The 12,420-nt window shown below is 48.8% G+C and overlaps 2 pseudogenes; one reads left to right on the top strand and one right to left on the bottom strand.

The window, feature by feature from the left end:
• Positions 1-9,956: 9,956 nt before the first annotated feature.
• Positions 9,957-12,334, bottom strand: LOC104865131 (annotated as a pseudogene).
• Positions 10,962-11,880, top strand: LOC104865126 (annotated as a pseudogene).
• Positions 12,335-12,420: the final 86 nt, after the last annotated feature.

Genomic DNA, 12,420 nt, shown 5'->3' with positions numbered 1-12,420 from the left:
TAGATCCTTCAGCTTCACTTGCCCAAGTTGACTTTAAAGTCACCAATTTTGGACCTCACACAGCTGGGTTCTGTGTTATTAGTTTCCCACTAGCTTTGCTGCAGATAACACCTCTGATGTGTGGGTTATGATAACAGTTGCCTAGGTTACTTATCAGGGACCTGGAAGGCTGTTTTGGCTGAAAACACAGGCTTCACTCAGGCCTGCAGATATCTGAGAAGTGACTAAAATGTGACAAAAGCCTTGGCATCTTTGTCTTCATTGTCCTCTTTGCTGTCTTAACTCTTGGGTCAGATTCTACTCAGCAACGCCCGTGGGCGTGTTGATTAGTTAACATAATGTTTTGTCCAAGGCTATAATACAGGGTTACTTGGGCCTTTTATCCATTGGATTTAGGATATGTTTTTCTTCTTATTCTCACGCCCCTCTTCGGCTTCACCCTTGCCCTTCTCCTGCAACTGTAACAACTGAAGCACTTGAAGTCCTTCACCCCTGTTATAAGTCCTGGACCAAACCGGATGACTGGAAGACCACCCCAGATGATGGCGCCAGCAACATGAAAACTCAACAGCTTCTAGGACAGGGTAATCGTGACCACCTGGTGCTCACAAGGGAGAACATATTTGGAGCCATGCCCTGGCCAGTGGAAACTTACCGGCCTTTAGCCTACCCAGCAACTCAGGAACAGTTTGCTTCTCCTCCTTTTTGGAGAGCAGCTTGGACCCTCTCTTCAGCAGTGCTGACTCCCTTTAACTGAAGTCCCAAATTCAGCCACACACACCCGCCCCACTGCTCCTCTCCAAAAAAAAAAATCTTGCCTGTGTATGTGCTCACTTCTGCCAAAGGGTCCTGACCAGGATTGTGGGACCAAGCTTGTAACAGTTGGGCCAAACCATGGCACACCCGTCATCTCCGTGGTGGAGCTGGCGGACGCAGCTTGTGAGCACTGAGGACGGTGAGCACTGCTTGCTACCAAGTCCCAAGCTGGCTCTGCTGCGGAACTGCCCTCAGAAATACACCCTGGACTCCTGTCTCAGGAGGGTGCTGGGATCTTAGCCTCCCAGGGGGGTTGGGAGAGAGGGAAGAAAGAGCCTTTTGCAAATGGCAATCCATCTTCCTTTCTTGCCCCAGTCCCCATGGGATCCAGGGCTTTGTGCTCTCTAAGCAAGTGCTCACCACTGAGTCACACTGGAAATCACAATGAAGGCTCAGGGAGTAGGAAGAGCAGAGAAGAGGCTGAGTTACCCCAGCCCCAGGAGGAGCCAGGGCACTAGTGAGCCCCTTGTGGACCATCTACATTTCAAGTGTATGTGGATAGACTTACAATAGTACCTACTTGCTTGGGTTAATAACGCATACAGTGCTTAGTACGGGGCCTGACGCATGATAGGCACACTTACTGAGCAATAAGTATCAGTTCTCAATAATTATGTCTAAGTCTATAGTGAACTTCCTGATCCTCTACAAGGGATCCATCACCTATCTCTGTTTTAGAAAGAATTTGATCTTTCAACTACTAATTTCTCAGGGCTGCTGTAACAACCTGGGTGATTGAAAGCAGCAGACATTTGTCCTCTCCGAGTGCTGGAGGCCAGAAGTCTGAACCGAAGGTGTTGGCAGGGCCACCTTGCTCTGAGCCTGTGGGGGGGCTGCTTGCTCTCATCTCCCCAGCGCCAGGCATTTCTCGGGCTGCATTCGGTCCCCTCAGCCTGTGGTTCCATCTCTCCTGCCTTTGCCTTTGCTCTTACGCGGTATCCTCCAGGTCCTCACGAAGCTGTCTCCTTTCTCCTAAGGACACAGTCGTGCTGGACTCGGGGTGCATCTTACCACAGGATGACCTCATCTTAACCAACTGCACCTGCAGTGACCTTATTTTCTCAGAAGGTCGTATTCTGAGAGAATGAAGGTTAGGATTTGGGGGTGCACAAGTAAGCCAAGCTGCGGTCCTCTTTCGTCCCCGGGGATACTATAAGACAATACTAGATCACTCTGAAAAGAACTGTAATGGGAGCAAGATGTGAAAGCAACTAAAGACAGATCTGAACATGGATGTTCTTGCGTAGGCATTGAATTGGGGTATCGCTGGCTTTTGGCTGGTCTGAGTCCCTCTAGGTGACAAGCTGGGTGGTGGTATTTTTTTCCTGCCATTGGCCCTGGGCTCTAGTTTTCCTGTCCCTTTATGACCCTTCAGGTGTGTGCTCTGGATGGCAGATGGCTTTGGAGCATGAAGGAATCCAGGACAGGTGGGTCCTGAAATGTCCCCTTGCCTCAGACTCAGCACAACCAGGGTCCTTCAGGAGGAAGAGGGGAGGACAAGGTGGGTTGGGCAGCAGGAGGGAGGGGACAGGGAGAGAATCTCTGCCTCAGAGCTTCCGGGGGGCCAGTGTCAGTCATTTCTCAGGGCATCCCGAATGGCCGTGGGGAGCTTCTGCGTCACGGGTACCTAAACGGCAGCCCTTACACGGGGTGTGGCGAGTGTCTTTGGAGGCCTCTTTTCCTGTCATCGCTCACCTTCACTGCCCTTTACCTGCTCCTTCTCTGGGCTGCGCACCTGGCCAGCACCCTTGTTGGTGGAGCCCAGCACGTCTCCCTCCTATGGTGTCCCTGAGCTTCCAGAAACCTCCTGTAGTGGCTGGGATGAAGGCTGTCCCACAGGTCTTCTCTTCTCAGAGCAGAGGCTGTAGGCAGGTAAGCCAGGCAAGCACCCCGAGGGGAGTGCAGTGCGGGTCTCTCCTCTGAATAGCACCCCCTGCTTCCCGAGACTTCCCTTGTGGTGCCCCCTCATTTGGCTTTGGGTGTGGGGGTCCTTGTTCACTCCCACAAAGGGGAGAAGCCCAAAGAGGTGTAAATGCCTCCTCCTTCCCCTCCTCAGGCTGACACCCAACTCCAGACTCCTCCCCACCATCTGCTTATTTTGAAGGGTTTGAAGACCTGGCCTGGCCCAAAGTCCCAAGGTCCCCAACCTTAGGGATGTGACTCTGGGCGATCAGATAACTTGAGAAGAGGTTTGATTCTCTTTTGTCTTCTGCTCTGGGTCCTGTTGCTGATTCTGGGAAGACAGAACCCTGAGGCATTTCCTCTGAAGGTCCTACGCCTGGGGACAAGCGCCACCCTGAAGCCCACAGTCACCGATGCCTCATCTGTACCAACCCTGTGCCAGGTGTTTGTCTCTAGGGCCCACTGGCTCCCCTGAGAGTCCTGTGAGTGTCCTGCACCCCAAGGACTGTGCCTCGACCCCGGCGTGTTACGGATGCTCCACTGACAGCATCCTGGTGCCTCCTCAATGCCCCTGCCCCACTGCTAGAGGGGCTTTTCTGTTCCCCTCTCCCAGCTGCAGTGAAGGGGCTGACAGCTTTGCTGTGTCCTTTCCAAGGAGTTGAGCTTGTGAGTCAGGGCCAATTCCCAGATGCCTGCACTCCCAGGGGACCCACACTCCTCTCCGGGCCACACTGAGCCTTTTGTTAAAAGCCGTCGCTGAATATTTACAGCCTTGTGGCATCTAGTGTGTGCCCCTGGTGAGCTTGGTGTGCCCCTTGGTGGGAGACTCCTGCCTCTCTTTACGTTTCAGATTCCTGGCTGCCCTGTGATTTCAGCTACTGATAGGTTCAAGAGAAGTTATCAAATTGCTGGTATCTGGCCTTTTCTTGCTGGAAATGTTGCTCTTTCCAGCTTTCTACATTCAAAGAAAAATTGGAATGGTTCTTGCGTCCCTTGACTTCAATAAAAGTGACTGCAGTGTCCGAGGCTGGGTGTGGGAGCGGAGGCCCCCACTTGCTCACAGGAATGTGCGCCCCGGAGTGTCCACTGCTAGGTCAGAAGCCCGGTCACCCTGAGGTTGTCAGACCACGCGGACGGGCCGCTTGTCCGCGCTCTGGTTTAAAGTTCCTGCTGAGGGTTCAGCCTGCAGCCACCAAGGGGTGGGAAGGGGACACCTCCATTCCCAGAGATCAAGTCTTTGCAGCCCAAAGCTGAGGACGCAGTTGAACTCCGGTAAGATTTGGGGTTACTCCTGGTGCAGCGACAGGAACCATCCACCGAGTGCCACACTGGGCCTTGCCCTGTGTTGCACACTGGATGCACGCGCCACAGAGACACAACCCTCCGCCCTCCCACGCTCACAGTCTGATGGGGGAGGCAGATAGATGTGGACAGTGCATGGAGAGGTGGGTTGTGATGAGAGGACAGGGGATGGTGGGGCCCAGAGGTGGGACCCTCGACACAGCCTGGGCATGGGAATGGAGAGCAAAAGGGAGCCTCAGCAGAGGGGCTCCCTAGACTGAGGCCTGAAAGGTAAAGGCCAAGCAGGAAGGAGTTCCAGCTACAAGAGCAGCCTAAGCTGCAAGGCCATTGGCCAGAGACATGGCCCTGTGGAGGGCCCTGCAAGAGGCTGGGTGAGGGGACTGGGGATTTAACCCAGTGGTGCCGCCACCTGCCTCCCAAGCACAAGGTCCTGAGTTCGATCCCCAGTACCTGTTCCCCCAAAGTAGGTTGAATGAAAGGATGAGAGGCAGAACATGATGCAGGGTTTCTGCCACTGCAACCCAAAGGGGACCCAATTAATAGCCTCATTTTACAGGTGAGGAAACTGAGGCTCAGAGAGATCAGTGACTTGACTGAGGCCCTGCAGCGTGTGACCAAGTAAAGATTTGAACTTGAATCTGACTCCAAGGCCAGCGTGCACATCTCCTGTGTCACCCAGCCCCCTGAGAGAGGAAGTAGGACTCACACATGGACATGGGGAATGTCACAGCCTGGGCAGAGCCTTGTGTTTCCTTCTTCATTACCCCCATCTCAAATGGGGTTCAACAGAGAGGGGATGGAGGCAGTCAGCAGCTGGAGGGGATGGCCAAGGGGCAAGGGTGGGCTTGCCACCACCCCTAATGTGCTCCATCAGCTCTAACCAGATTGACGACTGCTTGATTCTCAGCTGTTGTATTGATGTGTGCTGCCTTGGAGGCCAAATCAAACCCTAATCAAATTGGATTTCTTATTTCTGGCCATAAAAAAATCTAGAGAGATCAATAATAATAATAGAGACATTCAGAAACACGTACTGCCTCTTGAGAAAAATAAAGGAAGCTTCTTGCAAACCAGCCAGAGCCCAGCCAAGGACAGGCATATGAGCAAACCAGTGTGATGGCTTTGCCTATTTAACTATCATTTCACACAGCCAATCAGATTCCCCACCACAGGCCTTAGGGTCAGGGAAATGAGGAAGGCACTCAGACTGCTCTGGGGGGCCCGGCTGTCACCATTAGGGACTACAGCCACCAAGCATGATGTTTGCTAACTACTTGTTGACATTTGTTGTATGTACCATTTTGAGAGGCTGGGAGGAAAACCTCAGGGGCTTGAGGGAAATGCTGGAATTTTTGTCCCAAATTATTTGATCATCTCTCTATCTGCAGGTCCTACGTAGAGTTTCTTTTCTTTTGGTTGCATTCAAAGTAGGTTGAAGCAAACCGGAAATTTCTTCCCTCTGATCTGAGGTTGAGATTAATGGGCGCATCGGGTGTGATACATCTACTCCAATCGTAATGCTGTGTGGAAAAGGATTTTGATGTTCTGTGCAGGCCCAGAAGGAAAGAACATGGTGACTGATTAGTGATGTGTCCTGTGGAGTCAAGAGGCAAGGAGTGGGAGGCACTACTCTGTGTTTGCCGACTGTCACAGTCCAGTCCCGGGGAGGCAGACTTCAAGCTGCAGATGGACACATAGGACGACTGTTGGAGAGTGCACTCAGGAATGTCTGCCAGGAAGTGAGGGAAGCTGGGTAACAAAGGCCTCAGTCAACCCCATGGGGCTCGCTGGAGTCCTCTCTAACTGAGGCCAGTCATAGACCAGTCACTAGAGACAGTGACAGACCTAGAATTTGGGACCATGAGGTCCTTTGTGTCCAGCTGCAAGGAATGAATCGTGGATTATCCAGAGTATTATGTCACTCCCATTTCTCCTCGATGGTGACTGGTCTAGTGCTGAGCATGTGACCTAGCTCCAGCTAAATGACAATTAAGGTCAAATGTGCTGGAGGCATCTGTAAAGATTTCCCTCCTTGATAAGCGAGATATTAGGTGGAACACCCTTTTCCCTCCCTTTTTGATTTGGGCACGATGCTTAGCGTTTCAGCAGCTATTTTGAGATCAGGAGGGAGACATCTTTGCTATGTCAAGGAGGCCTGAGTCCAGGTGACCTCATTGGACCGCGGTGTCAGCCCTGATCCCTCTTACTGCCAGCTTTCATGTGAAAGTAACAAAGTCTCATTGCTGAAGTCACTGTAGTCAGGCATTTTGTTCTTGCAGCAGAACCCGTCCTAACTGCAACAGCCTCCCCGTAGGGAGCAACACTGGAGGATCACAGGGCTGCCTGAACAAGAACCAAGTCCACTGAGCCAAGAAATATGGGCAATGGCTGGAGGACAGGACCATGCCAGTTCTGCTAGAACCATCGCTTGTCTTTTGTTCTCCTAGCACCTTCCACACTCCACTTGATCCTGGAGGGCTGTCAACCATGGACCATGTCTATCCCCAAGACACGCATGATGGCCCAAGAGGGCGGAACAGACTAGCTCCTGGGAATTCAAATCTTGAGTGCAGATGCATGGTAGGGACTCCCAGAAAACAGACATTTTACAAGCTCTGTCACAGACAGCTGGAGTCTCTGGGTGAACAGTTGAGCCCAGATGTGGTTGAGCTGAGAGCCAAAGTGCTGAGTGTCCTAAATTTGCAGCCGTCCAGGGGCCTGGGCCCGAGAAGCACTCACCAAAGACCTTTTCGAACAGAAATGCCTGACACTCAATGTTAAATTGCTTCTGGATTGGCACTTCCTTTTATCCCAAAGTCCTTCGGTAAAAGCTGCTTACACAAGACCACCTGTGTTCAAGGTATGTTGGGGAGAGAGGAGGGCTGGAGCTGGTCATGGTGAGAAAAGACTGTAGCTGGAGGGAGGAAAGGAGTGTGGTCACTCTGGACTCCTTTGCAGGGCTCAGGCCTTTTCAAGACGCTTGAGAGAGCCCCATTTAGTCCCTGATTTAGGCCTCTAGGTCCTAAGAGGGTCCTTTGCAAGACGCGTCTCTCACCCCTGGGACAGGACACCTTCTGGCAAATGTCGAATCAGCCTCACAGAAGCTGCAGGAAACGTTCATTACAACAGGCCCCTGCACTGGGCAAGAGTGTGCTGGCTGCTGTCCTAGTAGAAGTCACCTAATGGTGGTTGTTTTACTACTGAACGTCACCCTGAGGCGAGGGGAGTGAAGAAAGAAGGGATTTTTACAACTCTGCCTGTTCTCACCCAGACTTTTGCAGAGGAGAAAACTGGGGGTAAGAGCCTATAATCCTAGCCCTCTGGAAGGCTGAGGCAGGAGGATGGCAAGTTTGAGCCCAGCCCAGTGACTTATCAAGACATTTTCTCGAAATAAAAAAGGGCTGGAGATGTAGCTCAGTGAGGAGGCTCTGGGTTCTAACCCCACTACAGCAAAAGAGACACTGAATGACTTGACCAAGGTCTACAACTAGTATGTGGTATAGCCACGGCCTTGGTAGAGTCTGAGATGAGCAGGGAGGAATTTGACACATTGAGAAGCAGGGAGAGGAGATGGGGGAGAGGAATGCAGTCACCTTCGGTCCCAGGTACCAGGCACACCAAGGTGCAGGTGTGTCCCTTATCGGCCTGAGGTGTGGCTGTCCACTCCATCTTTGGATTCAGAGAGCTGATCAATTCCCTTCTTCTGAAGCCGGTGTGGCCTGGGTTTCTGTCGCTTGTCCTGCGTGGTGGACTCACTCACAGTCTGTGGCTGGGGACAGGGCTGACTTGGGAAGAGGAGACTACAGTCTGGATTTAAAGTGTCCCCCCAGAGGTCCATGTATTGAAAGCTTGGTCCCAGCCCATGGCCACACTAGGAAGGGGTAGAAATCTTAAGTTTGGATCCTAGTGGGTGGCTTCTGGGTCACTGGGGCACCCACCTCTTCCTCTTTCTGTTTTGCTTCCCAGCCTGAGGTGAATGGTTTTGCGCTGCCCTGTGCTTCCACCATGATGGCTGCCTTGCCATAGACAGAAAAGCAACAGGCCAGGGCATCGTGCACCGAAACCACCACAACCATGAGCCAGATGAGCCTTTCCTCTTCAGAAGCTGATTACCTCAGGTGTTAAATAGCCATGGGAAGCAGATGGGCTCAGGAGCAACAGGGCTGGGTGTGCGGGCTGGGGGCCGGGGCTTTTTGGTTCTGCAGAGCTCAGGGATGCAGCCATACGCCCCTGTCCTCAAAGGGACAAGTCCTGATTTCATAGCCCGTGAGGAGCCGCCTTAGGCACCTGGCACCTGGTATTTGGCAATGGCAGAAACTGGGCTCTGAAAGGCTCAGGGAGAGTTGAGAACCTTTCCTGGGAGGCTGTCAAGCAGGGCGACCCGGTCTGTCCACCCAGATCTCTCGGGGTTTCCTGGTGTACATCTGGGTCATGGTCAGGCTGACTTCCACCCCATGTTCCATGAAAGTTTCTGCTCTAGTGCCTCAGCTTGTGCATTCCCAGTTCCCCTGGAGTGTTCTTTACCACCTCATCCCACCACTGCAGCCGGGCTCAGAGGAGCAAATATAGGACTGCCAACTGCAGGTGTTCAGGACCGCGCTGCAAAGCTCTCAGGGGTGCATTCTTAGTCCGGTACTCATGCTGTGCAGCAACGCTCAGAAGAGTATTCTATAGCAGGTTTAGAACAAGGCTGTGAGGTCTGATGGACTCAGGTTCGACTCCTGGTTCTGCTACTTATTAGCTACATAACTTTGGGCAAAACATTGACTCCTTTGGCCTTGGTGTTTTCTTCTTGTTCTTTTCTTGGTGTTTTCTTTGCTGGCACAGGTTTTCACATCTCTGAAAATGGCTTCTATCTTAAAATGGCTTCTATACCATATTTTTAATCTGTAGCATTTTCCCCTTTTTGGTGGTAATAAAATAATGGAGAATATTTTAACGGATGCCACCGTAGACTTGTATGGTACCTACCTTCCAGGAAGGATGGGTAAGAACCAGCAGGTGGAGCACAGGGTCTGGTTGGGTCGGTGCCCATCATCCAGACCTTCAGCAAGTCCCTGCCCATACTGGACTATAAAAATTGATTATAAAAATCGGTAAATTGGGCTGGGGATTTAGTTCAGTGACACTGCACTTGCTTTGCAAGTGTAAGGTCCTGAGTTCTATCCCCAGTACAAAAAAAAAATCAATAAATAATAGTCCCACATAAAATATTTTTTTCTTTTCTTTTCTTTTTTTGGTTTTTAAGAATACCTGAAGTTTTTAATCCTTTCTTTACAGGTTACTAGATCACTTTTGATTGAGAAAACTGTAGAAAGTTAGTAACTGCCACAAGTGAACGCCATGCCAGGTGGTGGCAGGTGTCAATTTTCCAGAGTCCTGCTTTGCAGGGTGTCTGAATATACTGCCTGGGGTCTCTGCTGATACTTGCTGGAATCATTTGTGGCAGATTTCAGTCCACAGGTTTTCCCCATATTTCTTTGCAAACTCTTCAGCATTCTTGCAGAATTTTTTATGGTCCTTAGAGTATTCTTCAGCTAGGTCAGCCTGGAGTGGGTGCTCAGGTCATTCACCAGGGCTATGCGGGACTGGATTACTTGGTCCGTCTTGGTTGCTGGCTTCCAGTTCTCAGCACTAATTACCGGCAGGCAAACTTGTCCTTTTTCATCAATATTTGGGTGATAGATCTTTTTTCTTCTCCTTGTTCTGGTCTTTTTTTTTTCATTGAGTTTATTGGTACATTTTAGGTATACAGAACAGTTACATTCATCATTGGGATCGTACCTTTACTACTTTTGATTGAGAAAACTGTAGAAAGTTAGTAACTGCCACAAGTGAACGCCATGCCAGGTGGTGGCAGGTGTCAATTTTCCAGAGTCCTGCTTTGCAGGGTGTCTGAATATACTGCCTGGGGTCTCTGCTGATACTTGCTGGAATCATTTGTGGCAGATTTCAGTCCACAGGTTTTCCCCATATTTCTTTGCAAACTCTTCAGCATTCTTGCAGAATTTTTTATGGTCCTTAGAGTATTCTTCAGCTAGGTCAGCCTGGAGTGGGTGCTCAGGTCATTCACCAGGGCTATGCGGGACTGGATTACTTGGTCCGTCTTGGTTGCTGGCTTCCAGTTCTCAGCACTAATTACCGGCAGGCAAACTTGTCCTTTTTCATCAATATTTGGGTGATAGATCTTTTTTCTTCTCCTTGTTCTGGTCTTTTTTTTTTCATTGAGTTTATTGGTACATTTTAGGTATACAGAACAGTTACATTCATCATTGGGATCTTGTACCTTTACATGACAGGTCTTGGTTCTCATTTTGTCCCCATACCCCTGCCCTCCCTTCACCCCCTCCTCCCTTCCCTATTTATAAATACTTTATTTTGATTTTTTTCATTTTCTCATTTTTTCCTTTTCCTTTATTTCCTTTCCTCTACCCTTCCCACTTCCCCTACACCTTTAGCCCTTTTCTTCCTATTTCACATTGTCAATTATACCATTTGGATCTTATTTACACTTTTAGTTTTTTCACACCAGAGAAACCATTCGGTATTTACACATGAATGTGCTATTTATTTCACTTAAGAGTATGGCCTCAATATGCATCCATTTTCCTATGAAGTACTCTAGTTTCTCATTATTTATGGCTGAGTAGTATTCCATTTTATAGAAAAACCACATCTTCTTTACCCAGTCTCCAACTGATGGCCAGTTGGGCTGTTTCCAAGCTATTACAAACCGTGCCGCTATAAACATGGGTGCACATATATCACTGATATGACTCTTCTAATTCTTTTGGGAAGATACCCAGCAGAGGGATGGCTGGGTCAAATGGGACCTCTAGTCCCAGCTCTTTGAGGTATCTCCATATTGATTACCATAGTGGTTGCACTGGTCTGCACTCCCACCAACAATGGAGAAGGGACAGATCTTTGTTTTAAATGTGATCGTCAATAATCCAGAATGGCTAACGTGGCAGCAGGCAGAGGTGCCTAGCAGACATTTTGCTACTGCTACTACAAAGCCTGCAAAGAAAGCCAAAGAAAGGTGCCAAAGAAAGACCATCAGATGAAAAGATACATGAGCTAAAAAAAATAAAGTCATACCCAGTCAGGGAAGGTGAACCTGAGGATGATGTCTATTTAAAGCGCTTATATCCAAGGCAGATTTATGAAGTAGAGAAAGCTACTCATTTACTTAAGAAGTTTCAAATTTTGGACATTACTAATCCCAAACAATGGATTTTTCTTAATTTGACCCTGGATATGGCACTGGGGGAAAAGAAAAGAGTGGAACCATTTGCCAGTGTTATTAGTTTTCCATATCAATTTTTTTCAGACGTCAATAAAGTTGCTGTATTAACAGGGAGTGTGTCAGAGATTGAAATAGCAGAAGGACAAGGAGCTGTGTTTGCAGGAGGAGCGAATCTGATTCAGAAGATTTGAGATGATGAAATTCATGCAGGCTTTTATGCAGCTATTCCAGAAATAATCCCTGACCTTAACCCATTAAAGAAGAAACTGAAAACAAAAAAAAAAAGATTTCCAAAGCTCAGTAGAAATTCCATTGGCCATGACATTCCTAAAATGCTTGCACTATTTAAAAATGGACATGAAGTTAAGGTAGAGGAAGAATGGGAGAACTTCCTCACAACCAAAATGGTGACATTGGATTTGTCAAGAGACGAGATAGCGGCTAATCTCCAGACAGTTATTAACCAAGTCTGCAAGCACAGACCACTGAATCTGGGTCCCTTTGTGGTACGTGCTTTCCCTCGTAGTTCAGCAAGTGAACATTTACTGTTATTAAAGATCGATCGATTATTGCCTAAAGTAGAAACTGAAGAAAGCAGAGAAGCTGACTAAAAGTGTTGAATTGTGAAATTAACTTGAATGGATTAAGAAACTGCAGAGAAAAGTATCAAACAGCATCATTTCTAAAATAAATAAATAAATAAAGATAAATAAATGTGGTCTTCAGCGGTTTGAATGGGTGCTCTGTGGGAGAGCTGACTTCGATTCTAAAGTCCCCCTTACCGTATGGAGGGCTGTCAGGAACAATAAGCCCTTGCCAGGTCAATGAATTAGCTTCATCAACCCGGATGTTATGGACGTCTTTCATTCAGCATTTGCAGAACTCTTGAAGCTCCTTACCACATATCCCAAACAGAACGTCAGCACCATGAGGACAGGAATCAGGAAAGTGAGGCTCAAACATCTGCTGCATGACTGGGTTAGCGAATGGCTAGGAAGTAAGCAGTGGGATAAGGGGTGCTGAGATAGGAAGGAATCTCTTCATCAGCCTCCTGCTGGCTGCCATCTCGGATCTGGTGCTGTTCAAAAGATTTTTCTTTTCTTTTCTTTTTTTTTAGGGTTTTTTTTTTTTTTTTTTTTTTTTTTTTTTTT

Source organism: Fukomys damarensis, unplaced genomic scaffold, assembly GCF_012274545.1.
Source record: "Fukomys damarensis isolate Sample0158 unplaced genomic scaffold, DMR_v1.0_HiC HiC_scaffold_22, whole genome shotgun sequence".
Classification (NCBI taxonomy): Eukaryota; Metazoa; Chordata; class Mammalia; order Rodentia; family Bathyergidae; genus Fukomys; species Fukomys damarensis.
Note: the sequence above shows the minus strand (reverse complement) of the source record. Positions and strands in the feature narration are given on the sequence as shown.